Source organism: Giraffa tippelskirchi, chromosome 8 (assembly GCF_054371585.1).
Source record: "Giraffa tippelskirchi isolate mGirTip1 chromosome 8, T2T-mGirTip1v1.2.pri, whole genome shotgun sequence".
In the NCBI taxonomy this organism is placed as follows: domain Eukaryota; kingdom Metazoa; phylum Chordata; class Mammalia; order Artiodactyla; family Giraffidae; genus Giraffa; species Giraffa tippelskirchi.
In genome coordinates this window covers 39234010-39250726 of record NC_137282.1, presented here as the reverse complement: position 1 = coordinate 39250726, position 16717 = coordinate 39234010, and the positions used below count along the sequence as shown (strand labels likewise).

Here is a 16717-nt window from a genome sequence, read left to right as displayed (position 1 = left end):
AGAAAATTTTTAATAAACAAAAGCTAAGGAAATTTAGTACCACTAAATCTGCCTGATAAGAAATAGTAAAGCACGTTCTTCAAGTTGAACTGAAAGAATGTGTGCTAAGTCACTTCAGTCATGTCCGACTCTTTGTGACCCAGTGGACTGTAGCCTTCCAGGCTTCTCTGTCCATAGGGTTCTTCAGGAAAGAAAGCTGGAGTAGGTTGCCCTGCCCACCTTCAGGTGATCTTCCTGACCCAGGGATCCAACCTGCATCTCCTGTGGCTCCTGCATTTCAGGCAGATTCTTTGCCACTGAGCAACCAGCTACTGGGGAAGCCCGAACTGAAAGAATGCTACACAATAATTCAAGACCATGTAAAAATATAAAAAACAAAAAAAACTTCAGAAATTTTTTTTCCAGTAAAAAAAAAAAAAACAAAACTGTAAATACATGGATAAATGTCAAAGCAGTATTATCATAATGTTGGTGTGCTCCACTTTTTAATAATCTATAAGAGCTTAAAAGCAAAACTGAAAAAATAATTATAAATTACCCTCCCAAGTCACTCTAGAAGTAAAGAACCCACTTGCCAATACAGGAGACATAAGAGACGTGGGTTCAGTCCCTGGTTCTCGAAGATTCCCTGGAGGATGGCATGGCAACCCACTCCAGTATTCTTGCCTGGAATCCCATAGACAGAGGAGCCTGGCAGAGTATAGTCAATAGGGTCACAAAGAGTTGGACATGACTGAAATGACTTGGCACACACAAAGTAATGGATATGTACTATATAAAGATATAATCTGTGGCATTGGTACCACAAACAGGAAAGAAGGGCTGTAAAAGAATAGAATTTTTTATGTGATGGAAGTTAGTATCAGCTTAAAATAAATTGCTACAATTTTAGAATATTATACTTACTAATGATAATCACAATGAAAATATCTATAGAACATACACAAAAGGAATGAGAACAGAATCAGGATGTATCACCACAAAAAATCAACTAAACCCATAGATCATCTATAAGGGAGGAAATGGAAGACAAAAAGCTCTAAGACAGAATTAATAACAAAATGACAATAGCATGTTTCTTATCTATTAGTAGTTACTTCAAATGGATTAAAGTTCTGAACTATTACGCATTACTGCAGATGATTTACCCTCTTGAATCGAAAGACATAGATTGGGAGAAATGGATTACAAAAATAGGATCCAACTATTTGATGTGTACAAGAGATTCGCTTTACATCCAAAGCCATGCATAGGTTGAAAGCGAAAATCTAGGAAAAAGATATTTCATATAAATAGCAAACATAAGTGAGCAGATAGAGTGTATCTAGAAAGGGGAAGCCTCCAGAGGCTTCCAGAATGGCTCATACACAAGGAAATGGAGAGTAAATTTATTTGGAAACTCAGGTCATTGCCTGGAATGGCCAGTGCTGCTGTCTGAAGTTAAGCAGAAGTTCAAGATTGATTATAACAGGTAAGCTGAAAATATGGCAGCTGTGGTGATAGCGTGAATACTGTCGGCCATGGTAACCACCTTGACCCCTTGGGACACATAAGAAACAGTTACACAACCTAAAACATGAATTGCAAAATGAAAAGGATTAAAAATAAATCCTATTATGATCGACACTTTGAGAGCTTTTATTGATAAGAACGCACAATAGGAATAGAATCTCTCACATTAATAAAGTTTGGGCTACAAACACAAAAGTCATTTACCCCTCAGGAGCAAAAGAAAGCTCAGAGGGTGGGTATATGAGTAAGAATGCCACAACACACACACAGGAAAATTGTATCTTTCAAATTTAAAGAGCCACCAATTTTGCTCAAATATGTGTTTCAAGTAAAATAAAATATATAATTATAAAAATATTTTTATTTTAAACTTCAGATGATGTCATACATCATGCAATTTACAGACCTACTACTACACCTAAGACCTTGAAGTAATTAGAGAATAAATATTCTTAAGGAGTACAAGATATTTAATTATGTGCAAACTTTTTTTTCTTGGGCTTTCCTAGTGGCTCAGATGGTAAAGAATCTGCCTGTAATGTGGGAGACCTGGGTTCTTATTTCTTCATTGCATATAAAATGCTTTGATCTTTGTATAATTATTAGAATATCAAAATCAATCAAACATGCATTGTATTAGGCTAATAGAGTCAGTTTTCTTTAAAATTAAAATTTGAAAGATAATATTAACATTAACATGGTATATTATGATTAGGTCCTGTGCTTAGTTGCTCAGGCATGTCTGACTCTTTGGGACCTCATGGACTGTAGCCCCCCAGGCTCCTCTGTCCATTGAATCCTCCAGACAAGAATACTGGAGTGGGTTGCCATGTCCTCCTCTAGGGCATCTTCCCAACCCAGGGATCAAACCCAGGTCTTCCACATTGCAGGTGGATTCTTTACTGTCCGAGACAGGAAGGAAGCCTATTATGATTACATGTGCATTTAAATACATACATATAATGGTACACTGATATCAGTAAATAAAGTAAGAATACAACATAAGTGAGGCAACAGACAGTGCAAAGGAATAGAAAACTCATCCTGAACTATGATCTGCTCTCCAAATGGCAGAGCACATAATTATCCATTTTCTTCTCTGTATTCTACTCAGGTAATAAATGTTTTATTTCCTATTTCCTTGGGCATGCTCAGTCACTTAAGTTGTGTCCAATTCTTGCAGCCCCAAGGACTGTAGTCTGCCAGGATCCTCTGTCCCTGGGACTCTCCAGGTAAGAATACTGGAGTGGCTAGCCATGCCCTCCTCCAGTTGGTCTTCCCCATCCAGGGATCAAACCCACATTTGGCTGTGTCTCCTGCATTGCAGGTGGATTCTTTACTCACTGAGCCACTTGGGAAGCCCTTTATTCTCTTACCTGTACATCTACTCTCAGTTCTCAAATCACTTAATTTCTGCTTCCTTGTTTCTTTTGACTATGTATGATTTGCTGTTCAGTTGCTAAGTCGAGTTCCACTCTTTGAGACTCCCTAAACTGCAGCACATCAGGAGTCTCTGTGCTCCACTATCTCCCGGAGTTTGCTCAAATTCATGTTGATTTTCTCATATCATTAAAAAAAAAATCATTACTTTGGGAGAACTGAACATTTTAATGGTTATTACACTTTCTGCCATGTTTAAGGAGTCTGGCAGGCAGTAGTCTGTGAAGTCACGAAGAGTTGAACATGACTTAGCAACAGACTTTCACATTTTTTTCATAGTTGCCTTATAATGTTGTGTTGGTTTCTGCAGTACAACAAATCGCTATATGTATACATATATTCCCTTCCTCTTATACCTCCTCTCACCCCCTCTACCACCCATCTACATTACAAATACCACTGAGCTGATCCCCCTGCACAATGCTGCAGGTTCCCACTGACCATCATTTTACACATAGTAGTGTATATATGTCAGTCTCAATTTCCCAATTCATCCCACCCACCCCTCTCCCCTGCCCCACATCCACATGTCCATTCTCTACATCCATATCTCTTTTCCTGCCCTACAGATATGTTCATCTGTACCACTTTTCTAGATTTCACCTATATGTGTTAATATATGATATTTGCTTTTCTCTTTCTGATTTACTACACTCTGCTTACTTTTCATGTTGTACTATAATGCTGGTTAAGGAATTATGCAAAGTTATAGTTCTTATATACTGGTACCAGTAATCTTCACTTGGTTGAATGACGTTTTTTCCAAAATATTTCCCCCTCGAGATCAGAAAATTTTAATATGTCAATACAAATAAATATTTTTCCTAAATTTCCCTGATGATACAAATTATGTGACTTGCAATCAGTCACAGATTTTTAAATTTGGAAGAATAAACTCTTGAGGTTTCCTTGGCAAATACATTTTATTAGATGCTACCCATATAACTGCTATTCAGCATCCAAAATGTACTTCTTCATTTTATAAAAGGAAGGAAAATAGAAATAAATAGGTATTTGTATTGTGCTTCATTTGTTTTACATTAACTCAAAAGTATTGGAAGCCTGCCTATTTTTTTGGACATCCAATGTGGGAAGTCTCTCAAATGAAATTGAAGAGGCAAGATCAATATTTCTAAGCTAATTTTATATAGGTTAAGTATTATTTAGACTATGGTTCAATTATTTTTACCCCTTCTTTTTTTTTATTATAGTGACATATGAATATTTAGGTGTAAACAAATAATTACAATAAAAATTGCTTATAAATATTTCATTTTAAAATATTATTGCTAGTCTAAAATATCTTCCAGTGGTGATTGTTGCTCAAACCTTTTAGGATGTAATGAAATACTCTAGAGATCTGCTAATTCTTTCAAGTCATAATATGGTCTCAGATCGAAACCCTTGTCTTTAAAAGTAATTAGAGTTATATCCATATATTTACTCCAATAGAGGATTCTACTCTATGTTATTCAGATATTGTCAGTGAATGTAGTAAAAAACACAAAATAACAACACAACCCATCCATTATTTCGTTACTAGGTAGTTTCTGTTCTCTCTCACCTTGCCTGAGGCTCCCTGTAATACACCAGAGGCCAATTATTAATTCCTCCGAAGGAAACATCTAACGAATAGAGCTTTAGAACTTCAAAATAAAGAGCAGTACCTAGGATTCTAAGAATCAAGATCTGCAGCACTCCATCTGTACAAAAGTGGATGAATTGTTGATGCACAGAACAGAAACTCAAAAGCATCAAAACAAGCAGATGACTGAGTGGTGACCTGCTGACCCCAAACTGTCAGACAAGAATTAATGACAGAAAACTGAGTCAGAGGTATCAGAAAAGGTTTGCTTGAACTGTTTTCCTTGGGTTGTTTAGGATCCTTTTTTAAATATATACTAAATGCTTTATGTCATGAAGTCTTATTTGTTTTCTTGGTGTATTTATAACTCTCAGTTTAATACCATAGTTGAAATTGATTGTTCTTTTAATAATGCTCACCCTGCTTACTTGTTCTTTTTGCTGCTATACTCTAAAGACATACTTCAAAAGCTCACTCCTAGAGAGATGATAGAAAACAAAATGAGTTGTACCAGTTTCAAGTTGTAGTCAACAGAAGATTCCAGCCAAAAAAGTAACAGAGAATATACAGGATCTACCTATAACAAAAATGAAATTTAACAAACTATTTGGAAAAGCTAGCAAGAATTGGCAAAAATTTCAAAATTATTTACCCAACATGACAATACATATTTACTGAGCTGAGGATGCCCCAGAGAGGCCAGCACAAATTACAAAGTCATAAATGAGAAAACCAGTTAGTTGTAACAAGTGTTTTGGCCCTAAAACTAACCACATGTGTTGTTACTAATTATGAATCATCTCGGGCATTAAACTATGAGCATTATTATATCTTTGTTGTCATTCAGTTGCTCAGTCATGTCTGACTCTGCAACCCCGTAGGCTGCAGCACAACAGGCTTCCCTGTCCTTCATTATCTCCTGGAGCTTACTCAAACTCATATCCATTGAGTCAATGAGGCCATCCAATCATCTCATCCTCTGTCACCCTCTTCTCCTCATACCCTCAATCTTTCCTATCATCAGGGTATTTTCCGATGAGTTAGCTCTTCTCATCAGGTGGCCAAAATATTGGAGCTTCAGCTTCAGCATCAGTCCTTCAGATGAATATTTAGGGTTGATTTCCTTTAGGATTGACAGATTTGATCTCCCTGCTGTCCAAGTGACTCTGAAGAGTCTTCTCCAGCACTTTACAAGTCTTTTTGTTTTGTTCTAGTGAAAATAGCCAAAGATATACCCTGGTGGTTATGAGTGATTACTTGCCCAACTCCCCTTCCTCCTGCATTTCAGTGTTTTAGGCATAATATTCTGTATGTTGATTTTCTAAAAAACATTCTCTTTTCCTGCCTGGTATTATTAGTTGTCGTATTAAAACTTAAAGTTTTTTTGTGAAATTTCAGTGCTTTTATTTGCTTAAATAGGAAGTGTCAAGTGGCTAAGAATGGCCATATTAACACATCTTTAAGATTTTATAATATAATAAATTCATCATTTCCTAATATTGTGCTTGCCACAGGTACCAAAATTTAGTGAACAACGTGAATACATTTACCTAACTGAGTAGTAATATTTACATTCGTGTTCTCGACAAATAATAGAAAGTGAAAAAAGATTTTTTTTTTCAAAAAACTAATACTGCAAGCAGCTAAATTTTTCACACATAGATGAAGAGTCATTTTGGATAGATTTGCATTTTAAGTCGCATGTAGCACTTGTATTGTATCAAATACATGATCTTTAACAGATTTGTAATCTGAGAATATTTCATAATAACACTTCTAAAACCAAGTACACCATTTTCTACTTAGAAACATTATTTTTGTTGAAAAATAAAGTTTTAGTTCATTTATGAATTCATAATTCTTTAAATAACTTTTACAGTTCTTACACTTGTTTGCCTAATAAAGGCATTTAATTTGAATTTCTTTGTAAAGATGTGTTTTCACATAAACACACAATGCATTCTTTCCTTCAAGAATCTTGTGATTTTTATTTTTTTAATTTAAGAAAGACCTATGAGTCAAATGCCATATTTATAATTTTTATAAAACTGTGGACCCGAGGAAATTTTACCTAACTTTTCCCTAGATAATAGAATGTGATTATGACAATAAAAGGGCTTCCCAGGTGGTGCTTATGTTTAAGGACCTGCCTCCCAATGCAGGAGACATAAGAGATGTGAGTTTGATAGCAAGTTCAAGAAGATCCCTGGAGGAGGGCCTGACAACCCACTCCAGTATTCTTACCTGGAGAATCCCATGGACAAAGGAGCCTGACAGGCTCTGGTCCTTAGGGTTGCAAAGAGTTGGACACACTGAAGCAACTTAGCATGAATGCATGGTAATAAATATATTTGATAGTGTGAGTTTAACTTAGGAACATGATAAGGACTGGTGTAAATGATGGAAAAGTAGAGTAGAGGGCTGGTTGTTTACCACATGGATAACATTGATTCTTGCCTTTCATTAGGAATTCAGATTTGTTACCTGATAAATCACTTTTATCAAGAGCATTATATAATTTTTGTTTTATATGGCACAAACTCATTTTTATTTTAAAATTATTACTTAAATTAATTTAATTAAATTAATTGTAATTAATTAATTAAAAAGATTGAGCCAAACACATCTTCAGGGTTAGTATGGTCCATATTCCACCACTTTACAGTCAGTTTACAATTCAGATTTCTAGTTGAAATGATGTTCATATATTGCTCCTTCTTCAGTTAGCAGTTAGATATGGTCTTTTAAATTCTTGTTATGAAAATTAATAGCTGAAAAGATAGTAGTTTCGAATCAATTATTTTCATCTATAAAGTCAAAATTGTATTTCCTTTTGTATTATTACTTGTTTATCATTTTAAATTTGACTACTACAAAAATCTCAATATTTAGGTTAAAATACACCCCGGAAAAAACAAGATTTTTCTTTAATTATTCCCATTTAAGGAAATTAATAACAATTGCACTAAAAGTTTTGTTTTCTTCTGACAAAATTATAACAGTTAACAGTTCAATTGTCCCTCAGAATTTCACTGTAAGCAACAAAAAATAAAATAATATTAAGATGCAATGCATTATAGTTCCTAAACTATACTTGCATTTTCTTGAGCTTTAAGAAACTTAAAAAGACAACATCTTTACATTTTTTGACAATTTTTATGAGTGAAACATATCAATTTTTAAAGATAAGTGCTATGTAGTAAATTTTTTTATAATTTTCATCAGTTATGATGGCTTTATTCTATTTGAAATTTTGCATCAATTTGTTTTTATATATATGCTTTTAGGGATTATATATTACAAAAACGTGATCTGGTTGAAGGAATGCTAAAATATTAAAATTACATGTTAGAGCTTAATTCGATTTATCCCTTAGTCTGTCTATACTTATTAACACCTAAAACTAAAAACTAAATTGGATTTAGCATTGATTTGATACACTATACAGCTGGTTATAAACTTATAATTATGTATATGTTCTGCACCATTTTTTGTTTGGTTAAGGGGTTTTCTCAAGCACTCTCTTCATAAGACACACATAGATGACTGAGTCTTTGAATTATTGTCTACTTATAAATACTTACTTGATGGGAGAATGCTAATTTAGGTGAACATAGGATTCCTGACAATCTTGCTTTATTTTAATAAACTATGTCCCCTTTCCTAACTTTTATATAGCAGTTGAGAATTCTAGTGGCAGCCTGATTCGTTATCCTCTAAAGTTAATTTATTGCTTTATCCTAGAAGTTGGTATTTTATTTTTCTCTCAAGAGTGGGTTGCAGTCTTTCCAGCACCCTCCCTCTCCCCCACCATCAGTCTGGTTCAGTTTTGCTTCAGTGTAAAAGGTGACATCTTTCTTCAATTAGGGAAAATCTTCCATTATGTACTTAATTAGTGCTCTTTTTTATTAACCATTTCTTTTCCTATCTCTGAAACATCAGTTGCTCCTATGTCAAATGTATTGGATATTTTCACAAAATCTTTAATCATTTTCCTCATTCTTTCTTTTTTATGTCATTTTATTCTGTTTTGAGCTATTCCTTGGCCTCAGAGTTCAAGGCTACTAAGTCAGAACTCAAGGGTGATTACTTTATCTATTAAATTAATTAGCCTTTAGGTCTAGGAAATAATTTATGATATGTAATTGAATCTCATTAAGCTTTTGATTATTTACTACTCTTGTTGTCTTCTCCAGCAGTTTTAACTTGCCAAGTTGTTTTTCTTTTTTTTTTTTGTGCTATTATTCTGAAGATTCTTTTTCTAATCCTGTGTACTTTAGAAGGATACTCATTTTTATTTTTCAACTCATTTTGGCTTATTTATGAGTACTGAAATGTACAAGAAAAAACAGTAAAAGGAATTAAACACATATATAGTTTCTAACTCCAACTGTTCATATTATATAAGCAGACAGACTGCAAATTGTCTGGTTAAGACATTCTACTCCCTGCCAACTCTGGATCTAATAATTGTACAGAAGACAGGTAGATTAGGGTTAAAAATCCCATGGATTAAGGAGATAAATTAAAATTTCAAACTTCTCAACATCTTCTCATCCTTTCAAAATAAACTAATATAAACAAAATGATACATCATATTAATCTACATCCATATAGCAAAATTAATATTGACACATTCATTCACATAGGTAATGGATTGACTCCTTAGGTAAAACTGCACTTTGTATATTTAAAGAACTTTATTTGCAATATTTACCATATAAAAGTTAATTGTAAAAAGTCTCTTTTTTGTGAATGTGTTCAAGTGGACATTTTATATATATGCATGTCTTTCCAGGTGGCTCAGTGGTAAAGAATCTGCCTGCCAATGCAGGAGTCACAGGAGATGTGGGTTTGATCCTTGGGTAAGGAAGATCCCCTGGAGTAGGAAACGGCTACCTATTCCAGTATTCTCGCCTGCAAAATTCCATGAACAGAGAAGCCTGGTGATCTACAGTCTAAGGGGTCGCAAAGAGTTGGACGTGATTGAGCACAAGCACACACACACATACGCGTGCACATACACACGCATGCACACACACATATTTATACATGCCTTCTACATTATCTTTAAGAAAAACCCATTAGTTTTATTATGACGTTCTTTTCCCTAGGTAAAAGCAAAAAAATTTCAGAGTTAACTTTCATAAAATTAGTTATCACTGAAAACTTCTTATTGAATGGAGAGTGAAAAAAGACAATTTAACCTTATATTGGCATCTGTCAAATCTTTTGCTTGGATGGTGTCAATCAAAGACTAGAATATTCTGCATTAGGTAAAGATTTAAATATAACCTTCACATTCTGCTGATAATCTGACTGTATAATGCAGATTTTCCATATATTACTTTGCTTTCTAGGAATTCTTTGGGGATTTCATAAGGAGATTTTCAAAGTTCAGAAGAACTCATGTTTAATTAATTAGTTTTCAAAAACCACCTCCAGGGCTAGAGAATGGGCAGCAAAATCATTACGAGTAGATTATACTGGGAACATTCCAGTTGAATAGAAGATGTTTTAGACTTGGATTAAGCATCTTTACACACACTACAGCAGTATTTACTAAATGTGACTAGGTAGATGAGAATCTAGGAGAAGGCAATGGCACCCCACTCCAGTACTCTTGCCTGGAAAATCCCATGGACGGTGGAGCCTGGTGGGCTGTCGTCTATAGGGTCGCACAGAGTCGTACATGACTGAAGCGACTTAGCAGCAGCAGCAGCAGCAGATGAGAATCAGTGACTATAGTCTCTGCTTAACAAGAGAGCTTCAAAACTAATAACTCCAAAACAGCTAAAGTATTAGCAAATGATTAGTTTCACATTTTCAAAATCAAAGCTTCAAAATTATCCTTTAATTCTGTCAAATAATAAGCAAGTAAAAATTATTTTTGGAACTATATCTTAATGGAATAGATTATTATTTACTGCTCAGCTTCATACATTTTAGAAATAGTTTGTACAATTGGAAGTCTTTTGTGCAATCATGTCTGGGGAATTTCAAAGTAAGCATTATTTATAGTTATACATACAATATATGTTATTGTATATAAAATATTATATACATATCACAATGCAAGGCAAATTATTTCATTCTCGTATTTCAAGATGGTGGATGCAACATAGATATACCTTATTTTCCCTTCCCCAATGATATGGCTAAAATATTTAGAATAACTTGTACACACACACACATGTAAAAAAGAAAAAAATTTCAAAAGGCATATAGTTTAAACTTTCCTTTTACAGTGCATTAGGGCTGTCTTTCTTGAATGTATATGTAGTTACAACACTATTCTGGTCACTTGATCTTTAAAACAATTTCCTAACAGGCTATTCAAGCTTTTTATTTGACACACAGGGCTCTGTTTTACTGCTTTACTCAAAGATTTGATTCCCAAACACATCTGAGATATACAAATGTGCTTGTAATTATTAATTATGTATAATATTTCTATTTTCTCAGATTATTCCCCATTATATATAACTCACTCTACCTTATTATTCAAGATGGCAAAATCTGACTTATTCTGTAGGATTAAGGAGTCAGATCCAAGTTTAATCCAATAAAAAAATCCATCCAACAATGCTTCATCGATGACTCCAGCCAGAGATAATAATTTCATTCAGTATGAATATCTTTTAGAGGTAGAAGATGTGAGTACAGAGAAATGTTCTTATAAAACTCTCATTGCTCAGAAAAACCTGAGCCTTATGTGGCTAAATATATCAATAGGATTTAGGAAGGTTATTAGTGAAAACGTTTAAAGGTTGGCATATTTTAGTACATATTTTCTGTCTTCCACTACATTAAAATATAGTTTTTATTCTACAGAATTCTAACAAAGACATCCCCTTAGCTTAAACATAGTATATTTCAGTTATTATTTTTCAGGAATAGAAAAATTTAAAAATATATTTTAGGTTAGTTTTCAAAGTGCAAAGATAATTACTTAGCTATAATTTGTTTCTATCTTTCCTTCTTAATATAACTTGCATATATGATTATCAAAGCATATTAGAGATAGAATGAACATTAAAGAAGAATATAAAAAGCAACATTTCTCTCCCTCAACTCAGCCTCTAAATATTTCTGAGTCTGAATTACTGGAAGCTTTTGACTCTTAGCTATAATTTGAAGGATCTCTTCCTTCCTGTTTCAGAAGAACTTAGTTTTCAGCTTTCACAGCCACTTGATTTGGGTCAGATAAATTGATTTTAAAATTCCACAGTTACAGCATTTCTTCAGCAAAAAAAAAGTCTTTTTGGGTTGTCAAAAGGAGGTCTATACTTGACCTTCCCAGTATAGACTCATATTATTTTTCAGATGCAATGATTAAGATTGGAAGATATGACCACAACTGTGAGTCTTAAAATAAGAATGACTTTGAAACAATTGGATCAAACTACTTGTTACCAGAATTTTATGAAATTTTAATTCTAGGGAAGTAATCATTGAGTTGAAGTTGAAATTAGCAACAGAAATTATATAAGATTTTTTTTCCAATATGGAAGCCAGAAATGTATCCTGGAAGATGTGAAAGGTGCTGTTGGAGTTAGCTACAATCAAGCAGTTGTAAACAACATTGATTTTATATTATCAGCTGTGTCTGACTCTGCAAACTCATGGACTGTAGCCTGCCAGGTTTCTTGGCCCATGGGATTCTCCAGGCAAGAGTATTGGAGTGGGTTGCCATTCCTTTCTCCAGGGAATCTTCCCAACCCAGGGATTGAACCCAGATCTCCTGCATTGCAGCAGATTCTTTACAGTCTGAGCTACCAGGGAAGTCCTATATAATCTTAAGGATAATTCAAATTGTAATCATAGTAAATCTACATAAGACAAAGAAAAAAGGTGAATTTAAATTTATAAGAATTTGAATCTATATCTATAAGGTATCTGTAAGATATATATAAGATATCTATAACTTACAGAAAGAAGGAATGCTAATGAAACTGTTTCCTATACCATTTGGATGAATGTAGAGAGCTGAAATTTACATATATCTCACTTGTTGCAGTATCATTCTACCTGTTGAGAAACAGAGAAACTTTCTCAATATGATTGGGTGACTCTGAAGGAAATCTAAGAAGTTGGGTTACAGAGTACACCACACATCTTCTAATCTAGCTGACTAAGCACAAAATGAGACCACTCTGGTGTTCAACCACGAAATCTCTGCCATTTTCAAGAACACATCAAAAGAGTAAAAGTAGTACTTGAGTTATTGAAGGTGACTCTGCCCTTGCTTTAGTTGTACAGTGCAGTTCCTAGAACAAATAATGTATTTATCTTTGAAAGGAAAGTAATTAAATGCAAATGCTATTGGTCCTATAAAAATCCATTTTTCCTCAGACAAATGATTTATAAGAAGAAAAAGCAACACCTCAATAGCTATAATGCTTGTCTAGAGAAAATTAGAAGACTTGTATACTTTTTAATGTGTAAAGTTCATACCATATAATTATAAGTAAAAAAAAAAATATTTTGCTCAAAAAACTCAGTTCTCAATGATTGTCTGATATAACGAATTTTTGCAGACCCATTGTATCAATGGTAAATTAAATATAAACTAAAATAACTTTTAAAACAAAATTATAAATAACCTCTTGCCATTAACCTCTTGTAGTTTAAAAGTACAGTTAATTCATTTCATTGTAATATGTGTGATATTATGCAGGGTAAGATCAATGATAATAAGTGTTCCTTGGGCCTGTAATTTATTTCTCATGCACATGAAACTTGTTCATAATTTGAGCACACGATAGATGACATAATTTGAAATTTGACATAATTTGATCTGGAAACACTGACCTGTGGAAAATGTCATGAGCCAGTATTATTAAAATTCAAGGGTTCCACCTTTCCATTCCCATTCTTCTAAAGGGGATTCTGGTTTAACATAGCTATTTTCCTTCTTCACTCTTAAAGTACAGTCATTTTAAACCTGGAATTTTTAAAAACTATTCATGCAGCCAAGAGGAAGGGACATTAAACATTGGAGCATCTCAGAGTGGGTAATGTTGTTCAGGAATTTTGAAAAGTTGAAAAGAAGCTATAGTGTGAGCAGAAAAGTAATAGGGATCATAGGAGTGGTATCAGAAAGATTGCAAGTATGTATGTGTGGACTAAGTTCTAGAAAAACAAAAATTAGTTTATTTTTATTTTGTATGTTGTTTCCTAGATTATATTATTTTAATCTCAATATAAGTCAACTTGAAACTAAAAGTTACATCTCTACCTGTATTTTTTAAACAGTTCTACTTAAATACATTTTATAGACATATGTGGATAGTCAACTAGATAATAAATCAACTAATATATATGAATAATCAGATTTTGGATTTACTTGTTCATGTTCCTCATGATAATATTAAATGCAATGAAAGGTAAAATAGATATCCTTCACATAATTCTAAAATATGATTAATGTTAATTCAGTAAATCTACCCAAAATTTACTTTTATTAAGATATATGAAAATCTCCAATCTAGTTTGAGATACAATTTTCTTAAATGATAGATTCCTAAATACTTATAATTCCAAACTGTCAGTAAGAAGTCTTATATAAAGGTATTCCAAATAATCTTATCTCCCTTGACATAGTCATTTCTGAAGTCCAAATGAGTCTGGTGCTCTAGAAAGCCATACCTCAAGCACTATTCTGTTTTCAGTGGTATTATCTTAACTATTTTGATGCAACCAACCTAGTAATGTGGCAACATACAAGTCCATAGGCAGATATCACTCTCGTGAGACATATTCTGGTTTAGAGAGGATTCCTGTATTGAAGGTAGATCCTCCAATAGAATTCAGAGCCAATATAAATGAGGCTAGTCTATACAGTAAGAAGTATTTTTACTTAATTAGACTGAGAAAGAAGGAGTTAAATCAGTTGGCTTCTGATTCATTTCTCTCCAGTTTATAGAAGAAGAGTATTCCAGCAGAAAACAAGCAAGCAGTAGATGTGGTCTAATCTCCTTATAAACATACTGATAACAGCTCTTTTAGTAAATAGATGAATGGTATTTGTTAGGAAGAGAGTACTAGCTGTGGATTTCTCTGAGCAGAATGATCCCAGTTTAGCACTGCTTTTATGTAAACAGACCTAGAATCTATGGATTTATAAGGCATGAATCTCTGAAGAATGTCACATAAGCTACATAGCTCTCTGGGATGCAAAAAAAGGATGTCTCAAAACTTACTGGTTCTCATAGTGAAAGATTATCCACAGAGCTCATTTAGGGACTTCATTTACTCTGAGTCAGAAAGCATGTGTCTAATGAGAAGCAGAAGGATATGGGAAGCTGCCCTGGATTTCCTGAACATTTGCTTATTTGACAATGGCCCTGGATTCTTGGTACACTTGAAATTATTAACAAGGCTAGATCCCAGGCAAGGTCCTTGACTCATATGAATCTAATTTGACAATTCAATTATTCATGTTAGTACAGTGATACTTTCCCAGGTTACCCGGAGCTTATGGAGGTCACTGCATGTTGCAAATCATCTGAGTTATATCACTGATGTCTACAAAACTGCAGTAGTCTTTTTTTTTTTTCCTAATCTCTTACTTACTCTACAGTTTGGTGACAGGTGAAGTGATGATGGCTATAGGGTTCTATAGTGAAGTATTGAAAATAAGGCTACATGCACTAAAAGAAGAAAGAAAAAGAATATCTCTGGTGCAGTACAGGATTTAAGCATGGAGAACTAAAAACTCTTCCACAAAACTATATGCTACCTCTATTAATTAGAAGGATACTACACATAATTATTTCTGAAATCTTAGGAAAATAAAACAATAAATCATGGCTAGTCAGTGAGATAACTTATTCATTTAAGGACAGAATTATATTAAAGTTAGAGAAAATTGTGTTTTGCCTTTTAGAATATTCTCTAGAGTGAGTGATGTGTGTCTGTGAGTGTGTGTGCATTTCTGTGGGGATGAATACATGAGCTTACATGCATTCTTAAATCAAATGAGACAGTTCAAGCTTGAAGATAGTAGCATTAGCTAGTTTTTGAAATGAGAAAGATTATTTTAATCTTTCATCAAATTCAAAAGTATTCATCTGATTACAAAGTTCTTACTGCTAATAAACATGCCGGCCTAGAAAATCTGAAGTAGTACAAAGATCACAGAGTAAATGGCCATTATACTATGATTTATATTCTGTAAAGCTTAGAAGTGAGTTGTCAAAAGTAGTCAATATCATTGATGAAGGGAGTCTTCAAAATTATGAGATTTTAGTTCCCAATGTTTTGTTTTAGATGGCATATGAATGAAATATAATAAAACTGAGGGGTAAAAACCTATTTTAATCCGTCATCAAGTAACAGAAATTTTATTTAATGAAAAATAGGACTTCTAACTTCTTCCAATTTCCCAGCAATTGCAAATAATGAGAGATATGCTTATAAGTAAAGTAGATAGTCAGCAAGCTATAGCTCTACTCTCAACTACTTTGAAGCATATCTGAAGCTTCTAGTAGTGTTTTACAGGTTATTCTGTGAATAAAAAAAGAAGAGCCTTGTTAGCTGTGTTTTAGGAATATGAGCTGCTTAATTTTTCCATTGACAGTAGGGTTCTTCATAAAGAAATTATTTCATAAGTTATTTGAAAAAAAAGAAAGCAAAGTTGTACATCCATATAAATTACACAGATTTTTTCAACGAGCCTAACAAACTACTTAACAATAAAAATATTTTAAGACTTCTCTCTTCCTATTTAACCTGAGTAAGCAGTTTGCCTTGTCAGGTACCTACAAAGATGTCCTGAGGTAAATTAAAATTTAAAAAGCTATTAACAAATAAATTACTTATCATTTTCAAGTAAATTTTAACTACTTAATGAAAGAGTAATATATTTTAGGCATTAAAATAAATTATTCTCTCTGAAATTGTGCAATTCTTTATAATGAGCTCTGTATAGGTTTTTCAATATCAAAGAATAAATTACCATCTTACAAATTTTGCCCAATTTTCTCCAATTGAAAAACACTTAAAATCAAATTGGAAGCACCATAATAATAAAAATGATAACAGCAATAATAAGAAAAGCAATATTTACTCTGATGTTATATGCTTGGCACTCTGCTAAAATGTTGTTCATGTACTTATATTTGCAATCATTACTCTACCTTTCAGAACTATTATCCTAACAATAATAACAAAGAA

General features: G+C 33.3%; 1 long non-coding RNA gene across 1 annotated transcript; it reads left to right on the top strand.

Annotated features, from left to right (window-relative positions):
- Positions 1 to 715: 715 nt before the first annotated feature.
- LOC145516643 (uncharacterized) lies at positions 716 to 4863 on the top strand. The gene is made up of 3 exons (XR_014061577.1): positions 716 to 1471; positions 2696 to 2744; positions 4496 to 4863. It is a non-coding gene; the product is annotated as an uncharacterized LOC145516643 (long non-coding RNA).
- Positions 4864 to 16717: the final 11854 nt, after the last annotated feature.